Raw genomic sequence first — 14558 nt, forward strand, 5'->3', positions numbered from 1 at the left:
AATCAATTCATACATCACAGCGTTTTACAACAATAATGAAGATCTACATCATTGAATTTATTCATAACGAAATTATATATGCATTTCATGGCCAAATTCAAAGTGTATAGTTAGAACACATATCTCGTTTGGACTGCATGTCGGACCTCTCTTTGATATGAGTAGGTCACTGACTTTAATTAAATAAATAAATGCCTACTTATCAAGAAATTGGTTTTCCTCTCTTCTTTAATTATTGATACAGAAGGGGAGAGCATTCATTTATTAGTGATGCCAAAGAATCAGAAAAATGAGGTGTTAGACGGACCGGGAGGGTCGGCCGAGGATAAGGGGAGAGGTCTCCGGGGAGAGCCGTCTCCAGCGATCGTACAGATGAGTAACTTCCCCCCCCACAGATATACACCACACAAGGATAGGATTTAACGTTCTTTATAAGCGATTTCTTAAGGTACGATGGAATGGTACAAGGAGGTCTGGACTCCGGGGTCCCCTCGATTCTAGTCTCTTGGTTTGGGAAAGGGGGTAGCGGGACAGTCTGGTTACCAATCCGGTAGATGTGATGATGGATAGCTCACAATCCTCGAGCTTGGTGTTCTAGCTTGGACGGGCCGCGGCAGCGCCAGCAGGTCCCGGTGAAGGTGGTCGTTACACGGTCCGCGGCAGCGCCAGCAGGTCCCGATGAAGGTGGTCGTTACACGGTCCGCGGCAGCGCCAGCAGGTCCCGATGAAGGTGGTCATTACAACGGTCCGCGGCAGCGCCAGCAGGTCCCGACGAGGATGGAGGATGCAGAAGGCCGCGGCAGCGCCAGCAGGCAGGACGATAGTTCACAAGGCAGGGCTACGGCAGCGCCGGTAGTCCGTCAAGGCTGAGTTCTTCTCGGTATCTCTCGACTCCAGGATACAACTGCCTTCCTGCTCTGGAGCTGCCCTAGTTATAGGTCTGGCGCCCTTTGATGTCCGGACCCTCGCACTTGGAGGTCGGGGGGTCCGGGATGAGGGAGTCCAGACACCCAGCAGGGGAGTGGAGCCAGCGCCCGGGGGAGCTGGAGGGCGATCGGCACCTGGCGGGGGAGAGCCATCGACACTTCTTTCTCCCATCGACCTGCCAAGTGGTCCGTTCACCTCCTGGGTGGATGGTGGTGCCGGGATGTCGGGGCCTGGCCAGGCCCAGGGTTAGGGTCGAGCTGAGGCCACGCGGCCTCGTGGTGCCGTGTCCAAGATGGCGGCTGGTCCGGCCTGGGGAGCCGGTAGTGGTTCGGCCCCATGATACATAGATGTCCGGGGGCAGGAGCTCCGTCTGGAGACGGGGTGCGGGTTGTTTCTGTGGGTAACACCTGGAGGGCCGGGGCTTGGGCCCTGTCATGCGGGGAGGGAGCAAGCCCTTCATGTGGCCTGTCCAACATGAGGGTATAGTACCCCAATTAAAAATAAGATTATTCAGTGTGGACGGAGAATTTAGCAAAAAAATCAAATATATATATATATAACTTTATGTCGCAACAATAAGGTTGACAGTATGTCTACTATGTTAATTAAAGTTAACAGGAAATGGACGCTGTAACTTGAAAAGAATTAACTGCACTTTGAATCTCTGCCCGTGAACAAGGAGTGACTGAAACTCCGAAACGCGTAGGGACTTCCGTTGAATAAAGCACGTCTTTATATAGAGGCCAAGGCACCAGTGAGTTTTTCTTTGAAGAACTGAGCATTGGATTGTGTGTGATATGTTGGGAGTGGCGTCCCTGCCGTGTTGCCCGCCGTTCAAGAGGCTTGGATAAATGCCAAGTGTTGTGTTGGGATTTTAAAAAAATACCCAAGCCCGCCCCTGACAACTTTGTAAGTCTGGGCAAAGCACTACGCTACGCTCGTGTAGTTTGCGAAGTTCGCGCTACTTCGCACTACGTGAATTGCACGTAGCACAGTGCGAACACGCGTAGCGTAGTGTTGCATAATGCTGCGGTCATTTTTTGCTTGCTCGCGGTTCTCAACGTCAAGTTGGCGACCGCGAGCAAGCAAAATGACATCCCGGCGAGACTTTTTCCTTGTTCGCGATCAGCAACATCAATTGGCGATCGCGAGCATGGAAAATAAACCTCCCGGCGAGATTCCCAACGCGAGGAGGTCAGGTTTCTCATTGCGAGTGGTCGCGTATGCTCGCGACCGCTCGCGATGAGAAACTACCAGTTCGCGTTGAGAAAGCTGCTGCTCGAGTAAAAATCTACTCGAGCAGCAGAAAACTACAGCTCGCACTGTGCAAGATGCCATTTTCAATGATTGCACAGTGCCGGTTGCTTGTCCGCACTGTGCAATCATTGAAAACGACATCTGGCACAGTGCGAACAAGGTACTACGCAGTTCGCGAAGTGCTACGCGTAGCTCGCGTAGTGCGAAGTGCTACTTCGCGAACTACGCCCAGGGTTACAACTTTGACCGGAAAGCGGGGACGACTTCTGACTGCAACACCCGTTGATTCTGAAGTCTCGGAAAGAGAAAGGAAGTCGGAGAACTTTTCCAAACAAGAAATCGAGGTAAAAGTTGAGCAGACTTTTGAAGCCTTTCCCCGCATAGGTCATAGTAATTAATAATAAGGGAGCGATACGGAGCACAGCGTCACTAGTATTTTGGAGTCGCTGAGCATACAGACAGCAGCGATAATTACAGATCGCTGGATTTCATTTGAATACGCAATTGAAATCGGTATTATGGCAACGGAAAGGAACAATAAAAGACGTGAAGCAGCAAATAAGTTGTTTACTAAAGTAACAGCTTCAGGGACAGATATTCCAAGTGTTCAACCTGCCGCAAAGAGTGGTGATGATAAGCGAAAATTATGGGACACGTTATGGAAGGTGTTAAAAAAGGAACAGTCAAAATGGTGGGAAGCCATGGAATTACAACAGTATGTAGATGTGGGAAGGATATCCCGTGGGCTCCGCATTTACATTATTCCAACTTTTCAAAATCCTGATCCTGAAATGATTAATGAGTGGATAAACAATAATCATGAATGCTCGTCAAATATGCTAAAGATACTGATTAAATATGCTGAAAAGGAATGCATTAGATTGACTGAGGAAAGTGAAGAAATTATGAACAAGTTAAAAGAATTGTATAATTCAGAGGAATTTGAACAAGAAATGGCAAAAATGAATAAAAGACTTGAGAAAATAGAGGAAGAGATAAAAACAAAGAAATTGATTAAGTTTGAAAGAGATGAAATGGACTACAATAAAGGACAAATTCTGACATTCAGCAAGAAATTTGATCATTTAAGAAAAGAAACTACGGAAATAATAGATCAACAACAGGCACCTACCTCTATAACAACAACTACAATGGCAATAGAAAAAGAGACAAATATCCCTGTTACCACAGATAGTGACAAAAGTGACCCACCCGAACATAATGTGGTAAATGACCGAATTTTAATGGAATTTACATTAATGGTAAAAGGAAGAGCACAAAATATACTAGCCAACAGCGAAAGCCCGGGAAGAGGTCGTGGGCGCGGAGGAAGAGGAGGAAATACAGCAAGGCTCGTCAACAACAGTCTGCAAGACAACCCTGTGGGAATGATAACAAGGGGAAGAAAGGCCAAGAAATGAAAGAGAAAATGACTGTGGTAAATCTTTCTAATTATAATTTTTCTAAAACTGAACTTGAAGTATTGTCAATGGGGTTGTCCTTTTGTCCATCAGCAAAGTTTAATTATACGGAAACACGAATAGACTTATTCAAGTTCATAAGAAAGTTGAAATTGAAGAAATGGTTCGCAAACAGTAAAGTATCGAGTGTGGAGAGTGGTAGGGTGGATCCCACAACACTGACAACACATGATATTGATACATTACATACGGTTTATGAACTTGGAAATGTAGAACCTTTTATCAATGATCCATTTTTAAACTTAATCAATACTGACATTGACATTGGGATGAGTGGTGGGACCCACTTTAAACCAAAATCTGTTTTTATCCCCTATATCAATAATGATGCAATTAATTGCTTTGAAAAAGGGATGATAAATGAATTGAAGAAAATTGAAAAGAAAGATTTGAATAGTGTACAAAACATGAAAAAAACACACAGAGATGCTCTACAGAGTTTAGAAGATCGGAGAGATATTGTAATTAAAAAATCCGATAAGGGAGGGAATGTGGTCATCTGGCCTCTCCAGATGTATTTAGAGGAAGGTCACAAACAATTGGCGGATAAAGAAAAATATTGTCTTACATCTAAAAATGTTTATGAAAACGCAAACAAAGAGGTGTTAGATAAATTAATTGACTGGCGTGATCAAGGCATCCTTGAATGGGATAAATATTTGTTTTTAGCATGCAAAGATCCTAAAATCCCAGTATTATACTTATTACCTAAAATACATAAAAATGCCATTATTCCGCCAGGGAGACCGATTGTGTCCTCAAGAGGAAGTTCCCTTGAGAACATATCAAAATATGTTGACCATTTCCTGCAGCCTCTTGTGCAAAGTCTACCATCCTACATTAAAGATACAGGGGATTTTTTGAAAATCATTAAAGAAATCACCTGGGATGGTGGATATCTGTTAATGAGCATGGATGTATGTATTCTATATACGAGTATTCCCCAGAACAAGGGAATTGATGCTTGTAGACACTTCCTTAAGTGAAGATCTTTGTCTTTTTTTTGCACTCAGAAATGATTATAGAAATGATTTCAATCTGTCTTAAAAACAATTTTTTCTTGTTTAATAAACTGATGTATAGACAGACCCAGGGAACGGCGATGGGAAGCTGCTTCGCCCCCAGCTTTGCAGGTCTCTACCTCGGCTGGTAGGAGGAGCAGATTGTCAGAAACACCAGACAATACAATGACCACGTCGTCCTCTGGGCAAGATATATTGATGATATCTTTTGCATATGGAAGGGCACTGAAACTCAGGCACGAGACTTTGTTTCTGATTTGAATGTAAATACATTTAATTTAAAATTTACTAGTGAAACCAACAGTAGCTCCATTGAGTTTTGGGATTTACGATTGGAAATTCACAATAAAAAGATATGTAGTAAATTGTTCAGAAAAGCTACAGCTGGCAATAGTCTATTGCATGCCCAGAGTTGTCATCCAAAAAATTTGATACACAGTATTCCATTTGGTGAGTTACTACACGCCAAAAGAAATTGTAGTACAGATGAGAACTATGTTTTTGAAGAAAAGATCATGAGTCAGAGATTTCTAGAACAGGGCTACAGCAAGGCTACTATTAATTCAGCCATTGAGAAAGTGACTAAAATTGAAAGAGAAGAAATGTTTTCTAGGAATAGAAAAGAAAAAGTACAAACCAATGATCAGATACAGTTTATCACAACATATCACAATCAAGCATGGGATGTGAGAAAAAGCCTTAACACATTTTGGGAAGTATTAAGGACTGATGATGATCTCAAACAAAATATAGGTAGCTATCCTTCAATTACTTTTAGGAAAGCCAAATCTCTGAAAGATGTACTAATGACAAGTACGATTAAAGAACCTAAGAAACCTAATGCTATACAAGGTTTCTTTACTTGTAACAAATGCAAAGCATGTAAATTTGGCCAAAGTTGTAAATCTGTGAAATTATGTAATGATAAACCGGCATATAAAATCTTGAAGCATTTGACTTGTGATACAGAATATGCAATTTATGCACTTAAGTGTCCATGTAACCAATTTTATATTGGAAACACCATCCACAAAGCAAAAAAGAGGATCTTAGAACATTTGAGAGCTGTAAACAAAAATGATAAACAATATCCAGTGGCCCGCCATTTTAATGCCAAACACAATCAAAACGCAAACCTTCTCAAGTTCTGTGTGTTGGATAGTGTCCCCCAAAGGGAAAGGGGGGGCAATCAAACATTAAAATTGAGAAAGATGGAATCAAAAATGATTATCAAATATAACACCATGTACCCAATAGGTTTGAACCAGGATGAGGAAATGTCAGTACATCTAAGATAAAGAAATTTTCCATAACTGCATTTGTCTATATATGTTTTTAAGGGTTTTTAAAGTTTTTTATTCTAGAATTGTCACGCAGTAGTTCGTCCAGGTAACATGGATATTTTGGTTTGTTGCAGGACTGAAGCAGATCACAGACAAGCAGACGTATTAGGTTAAAAAAGTATATAAGAAGACATTGTACTATGAGAATGATATGATCACTTGAGTTAATATATCATGTATGTTTTGCAAGTTGAAATGATACTAGATCTGAAGGATTAGCACCCACTGGGGTATAATAATTTGTATCGTTTTGACAATGAATTTGTCATGTTGATAAAATATGTAGTATGTTTGAAACAAATATTTAGAATTGTAATAACACATCTGCTTTATTTTACAAATGAAATAATTTTGAACAAAAACTTTATGTTGCAACAATAAGGTTGACAGTATGTCTACTATGTTTATTAAAGTTAACAGGAAATGAATGCTGTAACTTTAAAAGAATTAACTGCACTTTGAATCTCTGCCCGTGAACAAGGAGTGACTGAAACTCCGAAATGCGTAAGGACTTCCGTTGAATAAAGCACGTCTTTATATAGAGGCCACGGCACCAGTGAGTTTTTCTTTGAAGAACGGAGCATTGGATTGTGTGTGATATGTTGGGAGCGTCCCTGCTGTGATGCCCGCCGTTCAAGAGGCTTGGATAAATGCCAAGTGTTGCGTTGGGATATATGTGTGTATATATATATATATAAATATATACATATGACGACTGCTAATTAAATAACATCTCAGCCAAACCTGTGGTCCGAGTCCGTATTTTCTCACCAGGATTGGAGAATGACGGTGATTGCAATATATATTAACCCCATATTGGGCGGTGTGCATTGTCACTGCTGCCCCCGCCGAAAGGAATCCTAACGTCTAAGGCTGAAGCGGTGAGGGGACCCGAGGAAGCGCTTTGTATGAGCAAGCAGGAAAATTTGGTTTTGTACAGCACTGGGTGACACCCTGCACCCCCGCACAACCACTCGGCGTAACATACAACCCCATGCGCCATCAACCTGGTTTCACCACATTGGATTCTGGGTCCTGCAGTTCACATGAGCACCGTTAACTAGAACAGGTGAGCTAACATTTGGGGGCGGAGCCGACTTATATTGTTAAGAAGGAGGCAGGACTAACCATCATCTTGCGGCAAACCTCCTGGATACTTGGGCGCTGAGGACGGCATATTCCACGACGAAATGCATTCGCCAGAACAACTCTAATAAAGTACTTCCAAAGGTTTCCCCGAGTGGCCTCTGCTCTCTCTCGTATATATATATATATATATATATATATATATATATATATATATATGTATATATATATATATATATATATATCCAACAGCAAAAGTTGCCTGCAATGAGGAGCCCACACAGGTGAGTTTCTGTAGCCACAAATTTAATGCAAAGGGAACATCTCAAGTAGCGAGAAAGCTTCAACGAAATCGTAGTCCTGCCCAACGCGTTTCGTGGATAAACACTTCGTCAGGGGCTGAGGGCTTGAGAAGAGTGCAGTACACGGCAGTTTGGAACAGCGCTATTTTGATAAAGTAACTCCGCCCAGGTGGGCGTGGCCAACACCGTGGCCTGATGGATATTGTAGTGCTGCTCTTTGATCCTGCAGTGAGTTGCCATGTGCCACACCCCAATTGTCTCTAATGATCCCAAGTGGGTTGCGAGATGCAGTCTCGACCTCTTGAGCAGCTCGATCATTCTTTCATCGGGCGAACCTGTCCTTGAACTGGCACGGCATTTGACATGTCAGCAGGTCTGTACCTCGGTACAGCAGGGCTTCACTCGCGGCTCAGGCTGCGCCGCAATACATCCAACAGCAAAAGTTGCCTGCAATGAGGAGCCCACACAGGTGAGTTTCTGTAGCCACAAATTTAATGCAAAGGGAACATCTCAAGTAGCGAGAAAGCTTCAACGAAATCGTAGTCCTGCCCAACGCGTTTCGTGGATAAACACTTCGTCAGGGGCTGAGGGCTTGAGAAGAGTGCAGTACACGGCAGTTTGGAACAGCGCTATTTTGATAAAGTAACTCCGCCCAGGTGGGCGTGGCCAACACCGTGGCCTGATGGATATTGTAGTGCTGCTCTTTGATCCTGCAGTGAGTTGCCATGTGCCACACCCCAATTGTCTCTAATGATCCCAAGTGGGTTGCGAGATGCAGTCTCGACCTCTTGAGCAGCTCGATCATTCTTTCATCGGGCGAACCTGTCCTTGAACTGGCACGGCATTTGACATGTCAGCAGGTCTGTACCTCGATACAGCAGGGCTTCACTCGCGGCTCAGGCTGCGCCGCAATACATCCAACAGCAAAAGTTGCCTGCAATGAGGAGCCCACACAGGTGAGTTTCTGTAGCCACAAATTTAATGCAAAGGGAACATCTCAAGTAGCGAGAAAGCTTCAACGAAATCGTAGTCCTGCCCAACGCGTTCCGTGGATAAACACTTCGTCAGGGGCTGAGGGCTTGAGAAGAGTGCAGTACACGGCAGTTTGGAACAGCGCTATTTTGATAAAGTAACTCCGCCCAGGTGGGCGTGGCCAACACCGTGGCCTGATGGATATTGTAGTGCTGCTCTTTGATCCTGCAGTGAGTTGCCATGTGCCACACCCCAATTGTCTCTAATGATCCCAAGTGGGTTGCGAGATGCAGTCTCGACCTCTTGAGCAGCTCGATCATTCTTTCATCGGGCGAACCTGTCCTTGAACTGGCACGGCATCTCACTGAAGAAAAATTGGGCACTACAATTACCATCAGGCCATGAAAGGAGGCCACGCCCACTGAGGCGGTACTTCGTATTCGTGTGGTGCTTTAAAACTGCTGTGCTGCTGCCTCTTCAGTTCCTCTGCCTTTGAAGAAGTGATTCATATCACGAAACGCGTCAGGCTGAACAGTTCATTTGGTGGGGTTTGGCTGTTGGTTTCCTCGCTGCAACCCCTTCAATAAAGAATGCTGGCTATGGAACACCCTGTCGTGAGGCTCCTCTTTTGCAGGCAACTCTGTTGTGGATATTAGGCGGCATGCCTGAGCCGCGGAGCGAGTCCCGGTGCTCTTTGAGCACTCCTGTTACGACGCCACCGGCGCCGCCACGTTGGGACAGGAGCCTATTACTGAAGGAAGATTGTGTCAGCGGGGAGTCAAGCCTTTCCCCTCCGCCCACTGTGGTGTTTTAATTGATTATTTTGGAGGCCTTTTGCACGGCATCTCACTGAAGAAAAATTGGGCACTACAATTACCATCAGGCCATGAAAGGAGGCCACGCCCACTGAGGCGGTACTTCGTATTCGTGTGGTGCTTTAAAACTGCTGTGCTGCTGCCTCTTCAGTTCCTCTGCCTTTGAAGAAGTGATTCATATCACGAAACGCGTCAGGCTGAACAGTTCATTTGGTGGGGTTTGGCTGTTGGTTTCCTCGCTGCAACCCCTTCAATAAAGAATGCTGGCTATGGAACACCCTGTCGTGAGGCTCCTCTTTTGCAGGCAACTCTGTTGTGGATATTAGGCGGCATGCCTGAGCCGCGGAGCGAGTCCCGGTGCTCTTTGAGCACTCCTGTTACGACGCCACCGGCGCCGCCACGTTGGGACAGGAGCCTATTACTGAAGGAAGATTGTGTCAGCGGGGAGTCAAGCCTTTCCCCTCCGCCCACTGTGGTGTTTTAATTGATTATTTTGGAGGCCTTTTGCACGGCATCTCACTGAAGAAAAATTGGGCACTACAATTACCATCAGGCCATGAAAGGAGGCCACGCCCACTGAGGCGGTACTTCGTATTCGTGTGGTGCTTTAAAACTGCTGTGCTGCTGCCTCTTCAGTTCCTCTGCCTTTGAAGAAGTGATTCATATCACGAAACGCGTCAGGCTGAACAGTTCATTTGGTGGGGTTTGGCTGTTGGTTTCCTCGCTGCAACCCCTTCAATAAAGAATGCTGGCTATGGAACACCCTGTCGTGAGGCTCCTCTTTTGCAGGCAACTCTGTTGTGGATATTAGGCGGCATGCCTGAGCCGCGGAGCGAGTCCCGGTGCTCTTTGAGCACTCCTGTTACGACGCCACCGGCGCCGCCACGTTGGGACAGGAGCCTATTACTGAAGGAAGATTGTGTCAGCGGGGAGTCAAGCCTTTCCCCTCCGCCCACTGTGGTGTTTTAATTGATTATTTTGGAGGCCTTTTGCACGGCATCTCACTGAAGAAAAATTGGGCACTACAATTACCATCAGGCCATGAAAGGAGGCCACGCCCACTGAGGCGGTACTTCGTATTCGTGTGGTGCTTTAAAACTGCTGTGCTGCTGCCTCTTCAGTTCCTCTGCCTTTGAAGAAGTGATTCATATCACGAAACGCGTCAGGCTGAACAGTTCATTTGGTGGGGTTTGGCTGTTGGTTTCCTCGCTGCAACCCCTTCAATAAAGAATGCTGGCTATGGAACACCCTGTCGTGAGGCTCCTCTTTTGCAGGCAACTCTGTTGTGGATATTAGGCGGCATGCCTGAGCCGCGGAGCGAGTCCCGGTGCTCTTTGAGCACTCCTGTTACGACGCCACCGGCGCCGCCACGTTGGGACAGGAGCCTATTACTGAAGGAAGATTGTGTCAGCGGGGAGTCAAGCCTTTCCCCTCCGCCCACTGTGGTGTTTTAATTGATTATTTTGGAGGCCTTTTGCACGGCATCTCACTGAAGAAAAATTGGGCACTACAATTACCATCAGGCCATGAAAGGAGGCCACGCCCACTGAGGCGGTACTTCGTATTCGTGTGGTGCTTTAAAACTGCTGTGCTGCTGCCTCTTCAGTTCCTCTGCCTTTGAAGAAGTGATTCATATCACGAAACGCGTCAGGCTGAACAGTTCATTTGGTGGGGTTTGGCTGTTGGTTTCCTCGCTGCAACCCCTTCAATAAAGAATGCTGGCTATGGAACACCCTGTCGTGAGGCTCCTCTTTTGCAGGCAACTCTGTTGTGGATATATATATATATATATATATATATTCACTGAAAAAACCATGGGTTTCACACACGTTATAGTTAGGAATTAGCATTTAAAAAACCTTAGAAATTCAGTGAAAAAACCATAGGTTTCACACATGTTATAGTTAGCTGGACATTTTACTCGTAAAAAACCAATGAAATTGCCCCGTTATAGTTAGTTCAGCTAACTATAACTCGCGCGCCCGCAATGCACTGCTGATGACGTCACATATTACATCACTCATGACATGGTCAGTGACATCACTCATGACATCACTGATGACATCTCAAATGACATCACTGATGACCTCACTGATGACATCATCCAGTGAATGTGTGTTTTTCTGAAAATTAAATATGTTTTATATATGTATATCTCAAGGTCAATGGAAGAATAAATGGGTATATAAGTGTCTAAATGGATGCTTTGTTTTTGAAAAATTTATTGTGTAACTGACTGATTAAGTGTATCATAGTGAATACATGGCTTACTGTGTAATGTTTAAATATGAAAATATCTGTATCAGTCTCTCACTTTGTGTATAAGTGGTTGCATGGGTTGGTGAGTAGCTACATGGGTGTCTATATAGGTTATTAGTTGTTTTTTGAGTATCAGTCTGAGTGTCTGTATGGTTCGGTGGGGGGTATTATGTAGTGCATAGGTGCATGAATGAATGATTCACTCTTTGTGTGTGTTGAACACAGCATGTGTGCAGGACTGTATGGGTGGATGAGTGTGTGTATGGGTGTGTTAGTGAGTGAATGACTGTCTCAATAGTGTCTTTATGAGTAACTACATATGTTTAAAACTAGTATATGTGACTATTGGTGTATATATGTGAGTATATGTGAGAGATTGAAAGAGTTCCTGTATGAATAAGTATGTGTTTCTATAAGTGATTGTTTAAAAGACTAAGTATGTGTAAGTTTCTGTAGAAGTAGGTGTGGTGGTGTGTGTATAACTGTATATGCTAGTAAATGTATGTTTGATTCTTTATTAGCATGAGTGACTATGTGTGTGAGTAACTCTGTGGATGAGTGGCATTGTGTAACAGGATGTATAGGTGTATGAGTACATGTGTTGAGTGAGTACATGTATGAGTGACTGTATTGGACTGTTGGTGAATGAGTGGATGTTTATGTAGATCTTAGAATTACTGAATAGGTTGTTGTAACTGGTATTGGTATGTCCATTGTTTTGAAAATTTTAGTCTCTATTTTTGAATGTGTGTATCAAAGGTTATATTAGGGTGAGAGGAGGTCTGCCACTCTATCACAAGGATGATGTCATCAGTGAGGTCATCAGTGATGTCATTTGAGATGTCATCAGTGATGTCATGAGTGATGTCACTGACCATGTCATGAGTGATGTAATATGTGACGTCATCAGCAGTGCATTGCGGGCGCGCGAGTTATAGTTAGCTGAACTAACTATAACGGGGCAATTTCATTGGTTTTTTACGAGTAAAATGTCCAGCTAACTATAACATGTGTGAAACCTATGGTTTTTTCACTGAATTTCTAAGGTTTTTTAAATGCTAATTCCTAACTATAACGTGTGTGAAACCCATGGTTTTTTCAGTGAATTTGTACGGTTTTTTAAATGCTAATTCCTAACTATAACGTGTTTGAAACCCATGGTTTTTTCAGTGAATTTGCAAGGTTTTTTAAATGCTAATTTTTTTTTTATTCTTCAATTTTTTCTAACATATTTTTAATTTAATTTTCTTACCTTTTATAAAGACTATGCTTAAATTTTTAAAATTCTTTAATATGTTTTTTTTTATATATTTTTTAAAATAAACATGTAAAATTTATTTCCAGTTTTTTTTTTTTTTTTTAAATTTTTTTTAGTACGCGTACCGTAAGCTCACGGTAAGCGTACGGTTTACGCAACGTCCGTAATCTTTCTACGCTGCTTGCGTATAGTTACGCACTTTGCGTAGCCGCGCGTACTGCGCGTGGGACGCGTGCGCGCTTACGCCACACGCGCACGTTACGCGGAAGTGTCGGGTAGTGACTGTTATGCGCATGCGCGCAAGCGCGTGTCTTTTTTACGCGCATGCGTACTTTTTGCCGTGAGCGCACCGTAAGCGTACCGTAAGCGTACGGTTGGTCATGTGATCATGAAACGAAACTTTTGATTGGTTGAAACTACTTTCAGTTCTAGAACTCTCCTACACCACAACCATTCCCCTCATTTCTGCTTGTGATCCCTTAGGAGAAGGAGCTGGTTTGTCTTTGGGATACGATGGCAGAACAGCAGAGCCCTTCTGAGAGTGAGGCTAGCACCAGCAGCACTGTCTTGAGGCAGAGAGCGAGGAAACAAAAGCCTTCTTATGTTTGGGATTATTTTACTTTTCCTGAAGGCCAGCAAAAGGTGAATGCACCCTTAGTTACTTGCAGGCTGTGTCAGCGTGTACTTTCTAGAGGTAATCCTGACAGGAAGTATTCCTTTGGGAATCACACCATGAAGAGACACCTCCAGGATGTACACAGAAGGACACATGGTCATCTTTTTGGAGGTAACTCTTCAGAAAGACGAGCCAGTACATCCACAGCAGCTCAGCCTGGACCATCATCTGCAGGGCTGACTCCTTCTTCTGCAGGTCAGGTGAGCCCTTCATCTGTGGGGGGAGAATCTCCTTTTGCTGGCCCTCTGGAAATTAACCCTCGGTTTGCGAGGGTTGAAGTACGGTGCGCCACTTGTCACGATCTAATTACTTATAGGGAGACCAGTGTTTCCCTGGTGAACAGTAAAATAGATCAGCACACTTGTCGTACCGTCTAATATTCCCAATCTTTCTTTCCTCTGTCCCTGCATGAACACAACGGTTCTTTTAAGAGCCAACCTTATCTTTCATCTTTTTTTTACATATGTTTTTAAAAACTTTTTTTTATTTTTTTTTACCGTACGCGTACGGTGCGCGTACTTTTTTTTTTTTTTTTTTTAAAAACACTAAAAATCATTTATGACATTACATTGACCTTGAGAGACTACAATTATTATTATTGACTTACCATACTCACTGAAAAAATATTTATTCATTTCTTTTTTTTAAAAATAGTTTTAAAAATGTTTGTAGTTTTCGTAAATTTTCTATATCTATCTGGAAAAAAAGTAAAAAGTATTAATATTTTTAAAACTTTTTATAATACAGTACACATATTTACATTTTTTCCCCAAAAATATTTTTGCCTTATTTTTGCTGTTTTCAGAATATATTGCATTTCACTATAAATTGTGAAAGCAATTGCATTCATCATTTTACAGCGGGCAAAAAAAAATACCAATCACAAAGATTGTATTAAAAAAGCCCTGATTCTTTTTTTACTTAAACTTAACATTATAGAAATGCATAATATTGTAAAAAAATATCATCTAATACCAATACTTATTCCTTTAAAATACCGTCTGATATGTTTGTTTCAGAAGTATAATCACAATATTATATCTCAAATAACTCCAAAAAACATCTGATTTCATTTCCTTTAGGCCAAATAGTAATTTTAAATTTTTGTTTGGATTAAATTACCAACGGTAATCCAATAAAATTCTAAAGTTTAATTTGTC

Source organism: Triturus cristatus, chromosome 8 (genome assembly GCF_964204655.1).
Source record: "Triturus cristatus chromosome 8, aTriCri1.1, whole genome shotgun sequence".
NCBI classification, from domain to species: Eukaryota; Metazoa; Chordata; class Amphibia; order Caudata; family Salamandridae; genus Triturus; species Triturus cristatus.